Genomic DNA, 20,184 nt, shown 5'->3' on the forward strand with positions numbered 1-20,184 from the left:
TTAACACCCTGCTGACCTACAGGACACCTGGAGCAACTAGACACTTTTCAAGTTCTGAGCTACATGACTGTTGTCCTCAGCTGAAGCTGTCTTTCCCTGAGCCTGCTGAAACCAGAGACGCACCAACAACACTCGAGACACCGAGACTGGGAAAGACAGACCTATAAAGTCACAACCTTTGGAAGCTCAGCAGTTAAGAGGCTAACTTTCTTTGTATAAAATTATAATAATCATTGCTTTGACTCCTTGTCCTGTTCTGCATCAAACACCCACTTTGGTCTGCCCTAACTGTCCTAGGTTTTAACAGGTAAGAATAGCGATCTAAGAAGCATGCCGCACAGTCACCTCCAGGCCAAGACAGGAGAGTGAGCTCCCAACATTTCCCAGTGCCAAGTTCCTCCCAAGGAAGTGGGGATGGTGAGTAGAGAAAAGTGTAAATATGTAGAGAGAGTGTAAATATGCTTCTAAATGATGTCTCATCTGCCGGAGAGACAAAAGGCATACATCCCACACAGCAAGTTTTCACTTAACTATCACTTCATAGCAGAGAAGGCAATGGCAACCCACTCCAGTACTCTTCCCTGTCTTCCCAGGGTCCAGCCTAGAACTTCCACCAAGCTGGAAGCTCCGGCTCTAACTGTACTTCACTTACATGGGACTTTTCTCATTATGTCATTGTCATGAGAAGAGAGATCTATTTCATGGGCCATTGAGCATGGTTCAGCTTTAGTTGGTCCAACTTCAACTGCATTGGCTCACCTTGTTTTCATCTTTGTGAGGATACACAACTCTCCACCTTATCTTTCCTATTAGCTTGGCCAATAGAGAGTGGATTACATACTTTTTGACCAACCCACTATTTCCCCAGATGGCTTTGGTAGCCTCTGCTGGCTTTTTCCAAAATGTCCGATTTCATACATCTTACTTTAGCTTTGTCTTCTGATCCATACTTTTCATTATTATGATAGCTTTTATCACTTGCTTCTGTGCTGTGTATTATATATTTACACTAAATATTAAAAATATTATTTTCTAGATAGTACTTAGAACCTCTTCTCATATGCTCCTCAAGTGCATACACACAATCACTCCTGAATAGTTTCTCTCACTCATAACATTACCTGCTGCAATTTAAAAATTCCCATCATACACCATGGTTTCATCACATACCAGGTCACTCAATTTAAATTAGATGAATAACTTAAATCTAAATCTTAAGATACCCTTGGAAAGTAAGTTATTTCTTTCTCTACACATTTGATACTCAAAAGCAGTTTATAATTATATTTGAAAGCATTTATGGTAAATTAATTTTCTGAAATGGAATTTGAAGTGTTAGTTTCCACCCTTCTGCTGCTAAGTCGCTTCAGTCGTGTCCGACTCTGTGCGACCCCATAGACGGCAGCCCACCAGGCTCCCCCGTCCCTGGGATTCTCCAGGCAAGAACACTGGAGTGGGCTGCCATTTCCTTCTCCAATGCATGAAAGTGAAAAGTGAAAGTGAAGTCACTCAGTCGTGTCCAACTCTTAGCAACTTCATGGACTGCAACCTACCAGGCTCCTCCATCCATGGGATTTTCCACCCTTCAGATACCACCAAAACCCAAGTTTAAGACATTGTCAATAGCCATGCTAATCTGGTTTGGACTGGATATATTCTAAGTCTTCTTATTCCAAAATCAAATTCCAATTTCTCCAGAAAGTTTTTCCTAGGACTTCAGCCTATACTCACTGTGTCTTCTCTAAATTCTCAAGGTCTTAATGTCTGAAGCATTTGTTTGGCTGAATGTAAGGACTTAACTTTCTCTATTACTAAGTTATCTTTTCAGGTATGGGCCCATCTGTACACATTAGGGGATAAGCTCTTTAAGAAAAGTGCCCTTGCTTCTAAGAAATAGAGATCTGACACATTTGAGTTCCTAAAAGAAATGGTTATACATGGAAACAAGAATAAGATCTATACAAACAGACTTTATGGAAATTTAGAACCAGCCAATAAAATATGTCTTAAAAGTAAAGGAAGAACAGTGTCTCAAACAGGCATCCCAGAATTACTTTAAGTATTTCTATTACTGTTCTCTTACAACCTGTCTGACAGTGGTCAGAGTGATCTTTTTTTTAAAGCACATAGAGATCAGATTTCTAATTTAAAACACCCTCTAGAGTTTCTACTAGATTGAAAGAGGACAGGGCACAAATCATATTGGAATTTTGGTGGCCACAACAGGGAGGATCTCTTACACTGGATCTCTGCTCCAACTCTTACACTGATTCCCCTTTGTCTCCAGAACCCCCAGTAGGAGAATTACACACAGGTACCAATGGCCCTGTTGTATAAAGTAAGAAAGTTCCATTTGTACTTGAGACTTAGGTCACCATTCTAGGAATATTTACATGGAGACTATATTCATTTCCTGTGGCTGCTGTAAAGTTGACAAAAACTTGGTAGCTTAAACAATAGAAATTTCTTCTCTCCCAGTTCTAGAGACCAGAAGTCTGAAATCAGTACCACTGAGCTAAAATCAGTGTGTAGCTATGTCTGAATTCTCTCTGCAGGCTCTAGAGAAAAACCCATTCCTTATCTCTTGTATTTAGCTTCTGTTGGCTGCAGGCATTCCTTAACTTGTGACTCTATCACTCCAGCCTTCAAAACCAGCATCTTCAACTCTCTCTCTGCTATGACTTCTCAGCACCATTCCTCTATGCATACAAAATCCCTCTTGTCTCTCACTCACCTGTAACAGCATTTATGGCCCATCTAGACAATCCACTGGAGAAGGCAATGGCAACCCACTCCAGTACTCTTGCCTGGAAAATCCCATGGACAGAGGATCCTTGTGGGCTGCAGTCCATGGGGTCGCTAAGAGTCGGGTATGACTGAGTGACTTCACTTTCACTTTTCACTCTCACGCATTGGAGAAGGAAATGGCAACCCACTCCAGTACTCTTGCCTGGAAAATCCCGTGGACGGAGGATCCTTGTGGGCTGCAGTCCTTGGGGTTGCTAAGAGTCGGGTACGACTGAGTGACTTCACTTTCACTTTTCACTCTCACGCATTGGAGAAGGAAATGGCAACCCACTCCAATGTTCTTGCCTGGAGAATCCCAGGGACGGGGGAGCTTGGTGAGCTGCTGTCTATGGGGTCTCACAGAGTCGGACACAATTGAAGCGACTTAGCAGCAGCAGCAGCAGATAATCCAGGATTGTCTATCCATTTTAAAATCCTTTACTTACTCACATCTGCAAAGACCTTTACTCCAAATAAGGTCCCACTTACAAGTTCTGGAGAGTAGGACTGGATATCTTTGGGGTGCCAATTTTTAGGCAATGATATGGACCATCTACAGGTTTCCAGTTAAGGTAATATAGACACACAACAAGCCTGTCCAGTTCTTGAACCAAACTCTGCATCAGCAAGGCAAAACTCACATATGAGGGGGAAAAGCAAAGCACCCAGGTATCCTGGAGGAATGTGTGCCTCCAGCTTCTAGCATGCTGAAATGCCCATTTCCCTGAGTCCTTCTGACAGATTCTCATTGCCCTTAGAATAAGTTTCAAAACCCATGACCTACAAATCCAACATGATCTGACTGCTCTTTGCTTCCCTGACCTCTTGTCATACGACACTCCCCTGTATTGAGCAGCTCTTTCAAAAAATGAGAACGTAGAAAGAACTTATGAGGGGCCTCTGTACTTGCTATCTCCTTTGTCCAGAATTCTTTTGTTCATTGATTTGATTGCTTATTTATCATGAGTCATATCATCATAACAAAATTTCCCTGAAGTGAGAATCTTTCTTATCTTTCTTCCCTCCTCTATCCTCAACATCTGGCACAGAATCCATTCTCTCAAGAAGTTATAAAAGTGAGACACATAAGACTGAGAAACAATATAAGATCGCAGGCATTCAGTCAATGTTTGATTAATAAATCAACACAGGTGGACAGGGCAGGAGTCAGATGTCAGCACCGCGAAAACCTCACAAAAACATTTCTAGGCAAAACCCTGGAAAGGGAACACCTTTCATGGAAAAGCATACAGATGCCTTAGACTATGTCAAGATTAGGTGGGATTGCATGACAGGAAAAGAAGCTAAGAATGAAAAGATTTTCCTAGTTTATAGCTAGGATATCAACACTATAGCTACATTTCAACCTTGCTAAATTTTACAAATATCTTCAGTGTAGATAAGAGCTTATGCTCTTAAGAGAGAAATATTAATGCATTCTGAAGCTTAACGTAATTACCTGTTCCAAGACTGTATTTGATTTAGGATAGAATAATATGATAACAGTATTGTTCTTGTTTTATTGTTTTAAATGTTAGGTATATAAAAGGAATGCCTTCAAAATTACTTTCTAGAAATATCCTTTAAGAGGTACTTTGCATAAAAGCAGGGATAAATGCTACTTTGGACATGTAATCACAAAATCATGATGCTGCAGGTAATAGTCCACTGGATAAAACTCTTTTAAAACAAAATTACTAGCTATTAAATAGCTCTTGTTGTTTGGTAGGTGATACTATAATCAACTGGCAAAATGCTATTTCAGAGCAGCCTTGCCTCACTCCAGTCCTGTATTGTTATTTAAATTAACAGCAAAGGGCCTTCTTGTTCTAAATCGATTTCAGATTCCAGGTAAAAGTAGTACCAAATAATATAGATTTAACACATGGGACAAAATGGCCAAAACAATTTATAAAGATATTATCCAAGTCACCAACTCTACCATTAACTATTGCCTGACCTAGGCAAGTCACTTTCCCTCCCTGAGGATCTTCTCAAAGAGGTATGTGCCACAAATTATCTCTAGGATATCTTCAGCACTTGGATTTGGTGGAGATTTACTTATATCCAAGACCAGGCTTGGTGGTAAAGAACCTGCCTGCCAAAGCAAGAGACATAAGAGATGCAGGTTCAGTCCCTGGGTTTGGAAGATCCCCTGGAGGAGGGCATAGCAATCCACTCCAGTATTCTTGCCTGGAGAATCCCATGGACAGAGGAGCCTGATGGGCTCCAGTCCATAGGTTAGCAAGCAGTCGGACACGACTGAACCGACTTAGCACACACACGTACGACCTGGCTGTGATAAATAATGAGGCACTCAAGCAGAAACTGTGAGACACGATTTCATGCTAAGACGTGATCTAAGAAAGGCTCACCCACTGACAGGAATAGATTTGGGTGAGACAGGATTGCAAGGAAGCACTGGCCTTTTTCCCATGTAAAGACTTGGGAAAGAAAATCAAGAAAGAGTTATCACTTGGTCCTACCTGCCTTATTCTTACTTCCTTATACTGGGCAAGAAAGAAAAGAAAAAAGTGAAAGTGTTAGTCACTCAGTTGTGTCCAACTCTTTGCAATCCCATAGACTATGGCATGCCAGGCTCCTCTGTCCATGGGATTCTTCAGGCAAGAATACTAGAGTGGGTTACCATTTCCTACTCCAGAGGATCTTCCCCACTCGGGAATCAAACCTGGTTCTCCTGTATTACAGGCAGATTCTTTACCATCTGAACCACCAGGGAAGCCCAATACTGGGTATAGGCACTCCAGTTTCAACACAGATCAATGACAAACAAATTATAGTGTAAATTATAGTGCATGTACAACCAAAACTCATGCCAACGCCATGCCATGCTTTTGCACAACTCTTGACAAGCAGGGGCCAGGAAACTGACTTGACTGTTCACAGGAGCACCTGAATGGACTACAGCCCATATGGACAGAATTATTTATTGTGTCTCCAGGGAGCCCTCAAATAGCCATTGATGTGAATAAATGGTAACACAATCCTTTTATCTCAAACACCTGTGCTTGTGATTACAGAAGTCTTCATGGACCCACTTTTCCCATATACACGTCATGAAACTAAAAATTTCCTGTTTCTTTAAAACTCTTTTCCATTTGAGAAGAGGCTTGGTCTTATTTCTTAGAAGGGCTCTATACAATGTCTGTGACTGTATCTTTAACTACCAGCCTCTTCTCCTTTTTCAAAGAAATGTTTCCACTGAGGGTAATGCAACCTTTATGAATTTTTTAACTGACATTCTTTGTACCTTTTTCCCTTACTAAAATGGAAAATGTGCTTCTCAGGATTCTTTTCTGAGCCTTAAACATTTTTAAAGAGTATGTTTCCTTTTACTGTGTCTAAGTTTAGTACCACAAAAATGAATCTAATAGTCTCATGCTCTAATCACTACAAGATGGCACATTTCTGAAAACCACTAGGAAAACACTGGTTGCCCTTTGCAGACTTCCTAAAAGAAATGTTACCTTTTAGTGGCCCATAACTACTCAAGGATAATGATATAAAAGGATCTTGCATAGGACTGCTTTTCTCAGGAGAGCCTCTGGGCCTTCCTAACACCACATTTTTTTCCATATCTCCAGCCGCTGAGGGACTTGATCCTACCACCATATATTCCAAATTCCAAACAACTCTCCCCTCTTTGAGCCCAAATCCATGATGCTCAGTTCTCAGAGAGCTGTGAAGAGTACCAACCCAGTAAATGAATTTCCAGTGAAACACAGTATTGATGATGGCCCCCAGGCCTACTTTTTTGTGGAGGGTGGGGAGGGGAGTGCTGGGGTCCTTAGAGTTTTCCTAAGCAGAGAACAGAGAGGTTAGCGCCCAGGAGGGTTTCCTTCCTAGAGCACTGCAGGCCCCATAGGTAGACCTATGTTCACCAGTGGTCAGGAGTACATGTGTATAAATAAAAAGAAAATACTGATTGAATAAAGGTCTGAATATAATTTGGGATAAGGTGGGAGTTTGTTTATAACTTGCAGTACATGAAATATCCTGGACAAAAAGAACAGCATATAATAGGATTCTCCCCATCCAAGTTTCTCTCTGGTACTCTTCCTCCTCACCACCTTCATGTCATTAGAGAGAAGAATGCATCTCAAATGAAACTAGGCCAACTTGCTCTCTCCTTAAGGGTCATCCTAGTACAAAAACACTTTCAAAAGAAAAATAAATTGCACTTGCTTAACCCTAAAAGATAAAGATGTCTTTATTGAAGGTTTCTTGAGAAGGCAGCATTCAGGGAGTTCACAAAAGAAGATTTTCTAACACTTTTATTTAACCCCTTAATTTCTGCCTGATGTCTCACTTCTTAATATTCTTTCTTCCTTTCTGTCCTCCTGCCCCAGTTTTCCTTGACTCCCTATTTTTTTCTCTCTTCTCATCTGAAATAATTTGCCCTTCTCTAAATTTCAATTTTCCTTTTCATTTTGACCTTTTATCAGCATGAGAAAGACCACACTTCTTCTTTTACTTCTCTCTCACATGAGATAGGGGAGTCCTGGGGTTCAAGGGAAGCTGAGTCTGGAAGACAGAAAGGTTAATGGATAAGAGGCAGAAGGAAAGCTTTAATTACTAACACAGAGGATACATGGATGCATGCTAAGTCACTTCAGTCATGTCCTACTCTGGGACTCTATGGACAGGAAACCGCCAGGCTCCTCTGTCCATGGGATTCTCCAGGCAAGAATACTGGAGTGGGTTGCCATGCGCTTCTCCAGGGGATCTTCCTGACCCAGGCATCAAACCTGCCTCTCTTACATCTCCTGCGTTGGCAGGTAGGTTCTTTACCACTAGCACCACCTGGTAGAGGCCACATGAAATGGAACACAAAGGTTCCCAGGTGTAAGGTCCAACAGATGTGTTCAGCTCTGAGTCAGGCAGGAAGCAGTACTGTGGGGTGCTTGAGGGAGGAGCACTTTTCACTTGGCCAGAGAGAACAAATGTGGCACTCACATGAAAAGTGAGCTGATCCACGGTTGAAGAGAGGAGGTGATGGAAAGACACTGAATCTTGTCTCCAGGGAAAAGGGATGACACAAATCAGAGATCTTGATTTAAAAAGGCAGTTTACTGGAGGGCTACACAGAAATAAAGAAAAGCCCTCACCAGAAGCAGGAATAAGACCAGCTCCATGAAAGCACAGCACAGCATAGCAACAAATGGACCAGTTCCACAGAACCATTAGATAACACCTAACGGGCTCTTGAGAGTCCCTTGGACTGCAAGGAGATCCAACCAGTCCATTCTAAAGGAGATCAGCCCTGGGTGTTCTTTGGAAGGAATGATGCTAAAGCTGAAACTCCAGTACTTTGGCCACCCCATGTGAAGAGTTGACTCATTAGAAAAGACTCTGATGCTGGGAGGGATTGGGGGCAGGAGGAGAAGGGGACGACAGAGGATGAGATGGCTGGATGGCATCACCGACTTGATGGATGTGAGTTTGAATGAACTCCGGGAGTTGGTGATGGACAGGGAGGCCTGGCATGCTGCGATTCATGGGGTCGCAAAGAGGTGGACACGACTGAGCGGCTGAACTGACTGACTGACTAACAGGCAGTGTCTGGAGAGTGCCACCATCAGAATGAATTAATCCCAATAATTTGTCTTCTTCCATTTCACTTCACTCACATGAGAATAAGGGCTGATGTGCTAGAGAAGTCAGTCCTGAGGAGAAGAGAGAGGTCTAGAGAACACTGTGACATGTAGGCTTCAGGGCCACCAGGGCGCAGTCCCAGGACATGGGCTAGAACTCCTGGCAGGAAGCTTCGGTTACAGCGCCTGCAATGAGTGGCTGAGGAACAGAACCAAGCGTGGGCTCACAGGAGGAGCCCAGAGGAACACACTCTAACCTCCCTTATCCTCTACCCAGGGGAACTGCAACAGCTGCTTCCAGAGCTGCCTGCACTGTTCTGAGTGCTGGGTGGAAACACAGCTCTGCCTCTCTTCTTTACGATAAACAGGATTATAATGTTAGAGCCTGAAGATGAACGTGTGGTCATGATTCCCAGGAGGATGGTGAAACTCGTAAATAGTCACCTGATTTGATGAGAATCAGAGTTTTTCAGGTAGCCATTCCCTTCTCCAGGGGATCTTCCCAACCCAGGGAGTGAACCCAGGTGTCCCACATTGCAGGCAGATTCTTTACCAGCTGAGCCACAAGGGAAGCTCAAGAATACCGGAGTGGGTAGCCTATCCCTTCTCCAGCGGATTTTCCCAGCCCAGGAATCAAACCCAGGTCTCCTGCATTGCAGGCGGATTCTTTACTAACTGAGCTATCAGGGAAGGAATTAGAGTTTTTCTTTCCTTCCCAGTTCACAGTGATACAGGGATTAAGGTACAGGAATTGTAATAGCGTAAACACTGTCAGACACACAAAAATCACATGTGACCAGCCATAGCGTGGACTGGTGCTAGGCAGGAGTTTTAAAATGTGCCCTCATCATTTCCTCTTGTTTTGTTTGCCTTTTTAACCCAGTAAAGTAATGCTTTCTAGTTTCCTTTGATTCTACCATTAGAAGTAAATGGTAACTCCATAAAATCCATACTATGGTTCAATAATTTGCCTCTTCCCAGGGGCATTTGCACTTAAAATATGCAAATACGCTGCTGCTGCTGCTAAGTCACTTCAGTCGAGTCCGACTCTGTGCGACCTCATAGACGGCAGCCCACCAGGCTCCCCGTCCCTGGGATTCTCCAGGCAAGAACACTGGAGTGGGTTGCCATTTCCTTCTCCAATGCATGAAAATGAAAAGTGAAAGTGAAGTCGCTCAGTCGTGTCCGACTCTTATCGACCCCATGGACTGCAGCCTTCCAGGCTCCTCCGTCCATGGGATTTTCCAGGCAACAGTACTGGAGTGGGGTGCCATTGCCTTCTCTGCAAATATGCTAGACTTGAGAAATGAAAGAGGAGCTATGCAGAAATGCAAGCTCTGCTAATGTCCCTCAAAACAGACAAAAAATGTCTTCTTACTCCTCTAGATAGTGAAAAGTAAAAATGTTTATCATTCAGTCATGTCTGACTCTTTGCAACCCACGGAATGTTGTCTGTCAGGCTCCTCTGTCCATGGAATTCCCCAGGCAAGAATACTGGAGTGGGTAGCCTTCTCCAGGGAATCTTCCCAACCCAGGGATTTAATCTGATCTCCTGCACTGTAGGCAGATTCTTTACTGTCTGAGTCACCAGTGAATTTGATCTTGTTTGTACATTTTATTTCCAACATATTTGGGAGGTATGGTAAGCTCCTATAACCAGTTTCCAACTGCAGTATTCCTACCAGAGGGAACTCAAAACCTTTGCAATGATTTACCAAACTAAAACAAATGTTTTTTTCTCATGTGGGAACTGAGACCGTGTACTAGACCATGAGCTGGCCCACAATATGTTATTTTGAAGTTATTATCAAGAAGAACACATATAATTCCAATAATAGCCCTGATGGCAGAACCCAAACTGTCAAATATTCAGTTTCAGTTCTCTATCTGAGAACACACACTGCATTTGTGTTCACTTTCTGGGTGGCACAACTGAAGGACAAATGACCTTAGAGTAAGCAATACAAAAGAGAAGTCAAGTCCATTCTAAAAGAAAAACAAGTAGTCAAGAAATTGATTCCTCATCAGACAAACAAACGCATGCAGAACTTGAGAGCAACTCACCTCTGACAGTCAATATGTCCCACTGCTAGAGGGACATATTCCATGGGTCTCATTTCTGCCCCAACAACTTACCACAATTCATTACCATAAAATACAGTGATACAGATATAATGTAAAATATTCAGTAAATGGTATCTGGGGGAATGAATTCTACCATTGGCTATCACTTCAAAATAATACATCATAGCTAAAGATATTTATATTTAGAAGAAAAATAGCAAAGATACACTGTACTCAAAATAATGAAAAGCCCATGTATGCTAAGTAGCTTCAGGAGTGTCCGACTCATTGCGACCCGATGGACTGTAGCCCTCTGTGCATGGGATTCTCTAGGCAATAATACTGGAATAGGTTGCCATGCCCTCCTCAAGAGGATCTTCCTAACCTAGGAATCGAACCTGTGTCTCTTCTGTCTCCTGCATTGACAGGCAGGTTCTTTACCACTAGCGCCACCTAGGTAGCTCAATGAAAGGCCCATTTGACTACAAATAAAGCATGAGACTGGAAAATACATTCTTTGACTATTACTCACAACATCGACAACTTTGCCTTAAACAATATTATCTATAGCGTTGTTAATATTATTCACCTGAATTTTACAGGTTTGGGAGTTGTTTTTAAATGTTACTTTTTATTCAGTTTTATAATTGTAAAACCCTGTAAGGCTAGAGTTCATTTCTGGTTTTACGTTTATACATGTCTAAGTAACAGTATTCTAAAAATAATTCATCTACCTTGGGAATTTAGGAGAATTCTTTTTTCTTTCGAAAGAGTCCATGAGGGCTTCCTGGTGGCTCACTGGTAAGGAATCCAACCCACCTGCCAATGCAGGAGACATGGGTCTGACCCCTGATCTGGGAAGATCCCACATGCTGTGGAGCAACTAAGCCCATGGCCCACAACTATTGAGCCTGAGCTTTAGAGCCAGGGAACTGCAACTACTGAGCCCACGTGCCAGAACTACTGGATCCCAGGTGCCCTGCAGCTTGTGTTCCGTGACAAGAGAAGCCACTGCAATGAGAAGCCAGCACACTGTAACGAAGAGCAGCCCCTGCTCACCACAACACGAGAAAACCGAAATTTCAAGCACAGCAATGAAACCCAGCACAGCCTAAAACACATAAATAAGTCAGTTAATTAATTAATTTTCCAAAAAGGTCCCTGAATAACTTTAGGTGGAAAGACATTACATTTTGCCAGAATTAGAAGCAATGAACTGGGTAAGGTCTAGGTCATGATTAAATTTCTGGCTCGATTACTTTCTAGCTGTGTCATCTTCAAGCAAATGTCTTTATTTTCTTTAGCTTCAAGAGTGTATAATTATAGTAGTTCCCTCGTAGTTTATATAAAATTAGGTAAAGTGAAAGTGAAGTCGCTCAGTCGTGTCCGACTCTTTTCAACCCCATGGGCTGTAGTCTACCAGGCTCCTCTGTCCATGGGATTTTCCAGGCAATAGTCCTGGAGTGGATTGCCATTTCCTTCTCCAGGGGATCTTCCCAACCCAGGGATCAAACCCAGGTCTCCCGCATTGTAGACAGACACTTTACCATCTGAGCCACCAGGGAGGTTAAAATTTGGTAAAATACATATAAAATAACAAAAAGTGCCTTGTCGTAGTAAATGGTCAAAAAATATTAGCAATTAAAAGCAATAATTTCAGATCTGACGTTTCAAAATGAACAGATGTCAAGACAGTGCATACATGCCCAAGGGTTTCTGAAACTGGCTCTTCACCATGAACCCTGGACAGACGAGGCTTTCTAGGAGGACTTCGACAAATGCCAAAACACAGGAAAGTGGTATTTGGTCAATGAACCACTGGATTATAAGCAATAGATGGATTCTATTGCCTATAAATAATATAGACGATTACTCAAGAGTAAGAGCATAAAAGAACTGTGTTTAGCAGCATTCAAGTCCCATCATATCTCCGGTGTAATACAAGGCCGTTTTAGATCAACTCCAACTTCCAAAATGAGGTGAGAAAGTTAGGTGACTTGGTTAATTTCAAGATTAGCCATATACTTTTTCAGACTACAAGTATCAATTTCATAAGATTTTTTTTTTTCCTGATAGTAAGAAGTTCTAAAGATATACAGGATCCTATACAGATTTTTTGTTGTTAACCTAATTAATGTATTTGGGTGGCACTGTGGATCATCTTTTGCATGACCTTCAATTGGCCTTAACTTAGCATGATACTAGCCATACTGTTCAAGCCATCATTTTAGCAGAAATAAATGATTTCCTTATAGCAGTGATTATTGAACTATGTTCTATTCCCATTCATATGGGATAGTTCAGTTCAGTCACTCAGTTGTGTCCAACTCTTTGTGACTCCATGGACTGTAGCATGCCAGGCTTCCCTGTCCGTCACCAACTCCTGGAGCTTGTTCAAACTCGTGTCCATCGAGTTAGTGATGCCATCTAACCATCTCATCCTTTGTTGTCCCCTTCTCCTCTTGCCTTCAGTCTTTCCCAGCAGCAGGGTCTTTTCAAATGAGTCAGCTCTTCTCATTAGGTGGCCAAAGTATTGGAATTTCAGCTTCAACATCAGCCCTTCCAATGAATTTCAGGACTGAGTTCCTTCAGGATGGACTGGTTGGATTCCCTTGCAGTCCAAGAGGCTCTCAAGAGTCTTCTCTAACATAAGCATCAATTCTTAGGTGCTCAGCTTTCTTCATAGTCCAATTCTCACATCCATACATGACTCCTGGAAAAACCATAACCTTCATTAGACAGACTTTTGTCAGCAAAGTAATGTCTCTGCTTTTTAGTATGCTGTCTAGGTTGGTCATAGCTTTTCTTCCAAGGAGCAAGTGTCTTTTCATTTCATGGTTGCAGTGATTTTGGAGCCCAAAAAATAAAGACTCTCAGTGTTTCCATTGTATCCCCATCTATTTACCATAAAGTGATAACACCAGATGCCATGATCTTAGTTTTCTGAATGTTGAGTTTTAATCCAACTTTTTTCACTCTCCTCTTTCACTTTCATTAAGAGGCTCTTCAGTTCCTCTTCATTTTCTGCCATAAGGGTGGTGTTATCTACATATCTGAGGTTATTGATATTTCTCCCAGTAATCTTGATTCCAGCTGGTGTTTCATCCAGCCTGGCATATTGTGTAATGTACTCTACATATAAGTTAAATAAGCAGGGTGACAATATACAGCCTTGATGTACTCCTTTCCCTATTTGGAACCAGCCTGTTGTTCCATGTCCAGTTCTAACTGTTGCTTCTTGACCTGCATACAGATTTCTCAGGAGGCAAGTAAGGTGGTCTGGTATTCCAGTATCTTGAAGAATTTTCCAGTTTGTTGCAATCCACACAGTCAAAGGCTTTGGTGTAGTCAATAAAGCAGAAATAGATGTTTTTCTGGAACTCTCTTGCTTTTTTGATGATCCAATGGATGTTGCCAATTTGATCTCTGGTTCCTCTGCCTTTTCTAAACCCAGCTTAAACATCTGGAAGTTCTTGGTTCACATACTATTGAAGCCTCACTTGGAGAACACTTGGAGAATTTTGAGCATTACTTTATTAGCGTATAAGATGAGTGCAATTGTGCAGTAGTTAAAGGATTCTTTAGCATTGCCTTCCTTTGGGATTGGAATGAAAACTGACCTTTTCCAGTCCTGTGGCCACTGCTGAGTTTTCCAAATTTGCTGGCATATTGAGTGCAGCACTTTCACAGCATTATCTTTTAGCACTTGAATAGCTCAGCCTATTAGCCTCAGGACACAGCCCTAACCCCACCCACCACGGGGCACTGGGACACTTCACAGCAAGCAACTAGCTAGGTGAGAAGACAGCCCTGCCATGAGCAGACAGACTGCCTAAAGATTCTGTGAGCCCATAGCAATCCCTAGTCATGGCTCTGTCCAGCAAAAAGTCCTCATCTTTTAGGACTTGAACTAGCTCAGCTGTGTTTCTAGCAAACCAGCCCCAGCCCTGGGACTGGCCTCAAAGAGCAGTGAGCAGGCACCAGTCCCAGAACAGACTGGGTCCCAGCCTGCCCACCAGCATGAGGACACTTGCTGCAGGACCACTGCAGACCCATAGCATGTCATGCAGGATGTAGCTCACCCAGCAGCAAGCTGACACCAGCCCTGAGAAACATTAGGTGCCCCAGGCTCCAGCACTGCCCCATAGCAGGCTGACACCAGATTCAGGAGCCTGAGAGCCCTGCAAGCACAAACCCCAGGAATGGCTTCACCCACCAGTGAGTGAGTACAAAACCTGGGACCTCCTAGGCTCAGGCCCACCCACCGGCAGGACAATATTAGCTCTGACATACTTTGGATCCTTCAACCAGCCACCTTGGGATCCAGCCCCAATCTCCAGCAGGCCAGCACTAGCCATGGGATACTTCAAAACTATAGCCAGACATGTAATGAAATAGTCCAACACCCCAGCAGGCCAACATTAGATCTAGAAACCCTGACCCCCAATTCACCCACCCACAACCCAGTTCTGTCCAGTATGAGCCAGCATTGCTCTTGGGACCTCCCCCCTCCCCACTGCTGAGATTTCAAACAAACGGCCTTGTGAGCTAGCCTGCCAACAAGTGACTGGCAACCTCCAAACAAAGCAGGGCCTGGAAACCAGCCAAACTAGAGGCCAGTGACCCTCCCAGATTGTTCTTCGTAGTCACCCTGCCACAACAGAAGGAAACACACAGCTCACAGAGGGGGCAACCCTTGAGAATATAACTTTCATGACCATCAGTTCAGTTCAGTCGCTCAGTCGTGTCTGACTCTTACTGGGAAGTATAATTCTGAGATGCGTAGGACATTGCTTACAAAAGACTACTTCTCCAAGTTTGGGAGATATAACATACCAGATATACAGAAATAAAAACAGCAAATCAGAGAAAACATAGCAATAAGGGAACTCATTCCAAGAGAAAGAACAAGAGAAAACCTCAGAAAAACTAAGTGAAGTGGCGATAGGAAATCAACCCAAGAAAGCATTCAAAGTGATTATTATAGAGAAAATCAAAGACCTTGGGAGAATAGTGAATGAACAGAGACAGAAGTAATAAGTTTTTAACAGAAATATAAAGAAGAACCAGAGATGAAGAATACAGTAACTGAAATAAAAAAGAAGCTAGATGGAATCAGTAGTAGAGTAAATCTTACAGATGAACAGGTAAGCAAGCTAGAAGATGGTGCAGTAGAAATCACACAAGCTGAACAGAAAAAAGAAAAATCAACAAAAATAACTGAAGACAGTATTAGTGACCACTGCAACAGCACCAAGCATGTACCAAGTGGCCAAATGGATACAAAGTAAGGGAATGGAAAAGGTGAGGAGATGAAAAAAGATATAGCATGCAAATGGAAAGCAAAAGAAAGTGAGATAGGAATATTTATATCAGACAAAGTACTCTTAAAACAAAGATTGTAAAAAGAGATAAAGAACAACACTACATAATGATCAAGTAATCAATACAAGAAGATATAATAATTCTAAATGTATATGCACCCAACATAAGGCAAATATTAACAGATGTAAAGAGAGAAATCGACAATAACACAGCAATACTAATTTAACACCCTGATTACAGCAACAGACAGAATATCCAAACAGAAAATATTTAAGAAAACACTATATTTAAATGTCACATTAAGTCTAAAGGATTTAATAATACATGTAGAGTATTCCATCCAAATGCAGCAAAATACACATTCTTTTCTAGTGCACACAGAACACTATCTAGGATAGATTACATGTTAGGCCACAAAACATATATCAGTTAGTTTAAGAAAACTGAAATTATATCAAGCATTTTTCCAAACCCCAGCTCTGTGAGACTAGAAATCAACTACAAGAAAATAAACTGCAAAAAACACAAACACATGGAAAGCTAAACAATATGATACTAAGCAAGCAATGGATCACTGAAGAAATCAGAGGAAATAAAAAGTTACCTGGAGAAAAGTGAAAATAAAATACAATGACCTAAAATCTATGGGACATACTGTAGCAAAAGTAGTCCCAAGAGGGCAGTTTATATCTCTACAATCCTATCTCAAGCCAGTGGTTATCAACTTAAGTGATTAAGAGATACAAACTGCTGTGTATAAGATAAATAAGCTACAAGGGTATACTACACAGCACAGGGAACATAGTCAACACTTTATGATAGCTTTAAATGGGCTATAAGCTTTAAAATTTTGAATCACTATGTTGAACATATGAAACTAATAAAATGTTGTAAATCAACTTTACCTTGGTTAAAAAAAAAAAAAAACTGCCTTTTAAAAGATCTTTGGGGAATTTTATAGAGCTCCTTGAGGTGCCAATCAATACAACAAAATTCCTTGTATAAAAAAGAAGAATATGGTAAAGCAGTCAGACTAAGATTAGAAATTGGGTCTGCTAGTTCCTGTCTGTGTACTCTAACAATACAGGATAAATCCTACAGTATGATGTAGATTTTACAATATAAGCTAAAATTTTGTGAAGTCCAGAGTCAGCTTAAAATTAAGCAAAATACATTGTCTGAAAGGACTCTAAATAAATCTAGTTGCAGAGAACTAGTCTAGGTGAAACATGATTCATTCAGATACTTGGCTTATAAAATAAGGTGAAGAATGGAAGTCTAGAAGAGAGTATATGAAAAATACACTGCCATTGTAAAGATTTCTATCTTAAAGTCAGTCTACTGAATAGGAATTCTTAAGCATCATGTGATCACTTTGTCTAAAGATCAAAATCACTATCGAGATACCATCTTTTTCTTAGGTGTTGTACATACTGTATACAACATAAAACTCTGTAACTGGTTACCTTTTCTAGAAACAGTATACTTGGTTAGTCAGTCTGCAGTTATAAACTAATTATACTAGCTATTATACATTCTAACTGTAGTACCAGCTACTAAATATACCTTGTTAATCAATGTTTCTCCAATCCCCTCACACATCACCATTTCTTCTTTTACCCTACTCCAAGCTGCCCAACACTCCGTCTTATGGACACTTCCTACTCCAGTATTTCTATCCATAGAAAACCCTGACTTCACATTTTATACCATCTGAGGACTCTCAAAGATTGACACAGAAGTCCCTACGATCTCACTCCAAAATGTTGTAATTAAAATATGGAATAAGATGTGGACTTTAAATATATATATTAATTTTTTATTGCTACGTAAGAAGTACCACAAACTTGAAAGTTTAAAAGAGTACCATTTATTATCTAACAGATCCTGTAGGTCACAAGTTCAAATATGGGTTAGCTCATCTGCAGAGTGTCATCAGGCTGAAATCAAAGTGTTCAGTGTAACTCTAAGTCCTTGTGAGATGTGCAGTCTTCTCCAAGTTTATTCAGATTGTTGACAGAATTCAGATTTTTATTGGAGATTGGAGCTCTTCTGGGTACCCACAGTTCTTTGCTCTGTGCCCCTCATAGACAGTTCACAATATAGCTGTCTGCTTTCTCCCCTTGCAGCTGAAAAATTCTTCTCATGCCTGCATCTCTTCCTTCAAAAATTCTTAGTCCTTTTAAGGGCTATCTTGATTAGGCTATGGACCCTCCCCTCCCTTATTCCATAATCTCTTTTTTCAATTTACTAAAGCTGTTTTGAGACTTTTAATTACATCTGCAAAATCCCTTCACTGTTGTCATACAATGCAACCTAATTACAGAGTGAAATATGTTATATTCACAGTCCTTCCCATATTCAATGGAACAAAATTATGCTAAGTATGTACATCAGCAGGTGGGGATCTTGGAAACCATCTTATAATTCTGCTTACCACAGACACCTTACTTTGCTACTATTCTAGATTTCCATTCTATAGAATCTCAGAAGTTTTGGACCTAAGGTTTTTAAGGGCACCTTTAACTGAACCAAGAAGCATCATAGGCTAGAAAGTGAATAGGACCCCTCTGTTTTGTAGGATGTACTGTTTTCCTCATTCTCAAAGGGCATGAAAGAAGACAGGAGAGGAAAATTATCATTTATCTGTTGCCTTTAGATTATGTCATGATAAATTCTCCATTTAAAATATGTATAAGAGTGTAAAAAACTTTTTTAACTATTTGCATAGACTGCATATACTATAACACAATCATGGATTTCACCAGATTACTATTAGAGTGAATGTCTCTTAAAATGAAAAGATATTTATAAATGGCTTATAGAGAAAATTTTCAGTTTCAAAGAATATAACTGACAAAATTGAAAACTAAATTCAATGATCAAGGTGTAAGTTTTTCATACTGTCCTTAAAAACCTTTCCCAAAAGTTCATTGTATCTGAACTGGTTTTAGGATGCACAAAATAAAAAGTACAATGAATATCTGGCTCTTTCAGGGTTCACTGTGTATAATAATTTATGGCAAACAATTCATACACAGTTCAGAAGTGCATGCACTTGTTTTGCTCCAAGAATATCCCTGTACCAAAAATACACAGAAATAAATTGTCATTGGAATGTACAACATCCTCATGATTTGGGATTTTCTTTCCACAGCTTATCAACAAGATTCTAGAATTAAATTTTATTGAACAGAAAACAAGAAACAACCCTCCTATAGTTAATGGAAACTGATAAATAAATATGAAGCAACAAATTAAAATGTATATAAATAATAAATGTAATTTTAAGTGGATATTTAACTCAGTTAATTTATAATAACTTGGTTCGCTAATTTCTTCACTGAGAAACATATTCTGTGGGAGATCAACTGAAAAAGAGAAGACTGGAGGCTAGGAGTACATGAGAGTATATTTGTGCCTGGACACAAACAAATGGGGCCATGAATCTTCCTTTTGAATTTGGAGACAGTGAGATCTCAGCACAATTGTAAATCATTCTACTCCACATTCTTTTAGTCTTAAGCATTTCATTTTAACCTAATGAAACAAATGAACCCTCATTCTCTACCAAAATCATGTTTCTGACCAGCTGGGAAAGATGAAAGCCATGGTTAAGATTTTTGAAGAAATTGTCTAAAAAAAATCATTGTGCGCTTCATTGGCTTCTAATCATTCCCCAGATCAAAGATAAAATTATTTATAGAGGACTGATTAAAAACTTTTTTGTTATCTTTTTCTTCCCTTTCAAACGTATTTTGTTATTTCTATACAGTAAGTTTCAAGGTGCATTTCCCAATGGGACCAGTCACATTAAGTTTCATTAATTAGCAATGCAGCTTTGGAACTAAGCTCTTTTACTAAGCTCCACTTAGTAAAATACAGAATGCAATATCTGAACTTATAAAACAATTATGTCACCAAGCATATAAAAAAAATATTCTTCCAATCTACTATATTACTTATATATAAATATTTAATAGAAACACTGGGTGGGGGCCATAAAGAGAGAAATTAAAGCTAGTGTATTAGAAGTCACCATCAACGGAAAAGCAAGCAGATAAAATGCATTAAGAAATGATAATGTAGAGTAAGAAAAGAAGATTCAATATACAGTGTCCAATTTACATCTACATTTTTATAGTAATAATAAAAATTTCTTTCACTAGAGCTCTTCTATAATTAATCAAAAAAAGTATCTAAACTGCAATTAACTTAGTAACTTTAACATCTTCTAGCATTAAGATTGATATATCTCAGAAATATATAAAACTGGTAATCATTTGCTTTTTTTGAGATTTCTGATCATTCCTAAAACTAACATCATGCCTGGAGCAATTAACACACATTTCACTGGGAAAATGGATTATTATCTCTGTTGTCCACCTTCCAC

Source organism: Bos indicus x Bos taurus, chromosome 10 (assembly GCF_003369695.1).
Source record: "Bos indicus x Bos taurus breed Angus x Brahman F1 hybrid chromosome 10, Bos_hybrid_MaternalHap_v2.0, whole genome shotgun sequence".
NCBI classification, from domain to species: domain Eukaryota; kingdom Metazoa; phylum Chordata; class Mammalia; order Artiodactyla; family Bovidae; genus Bos; species Bos indicus x Bos taurus.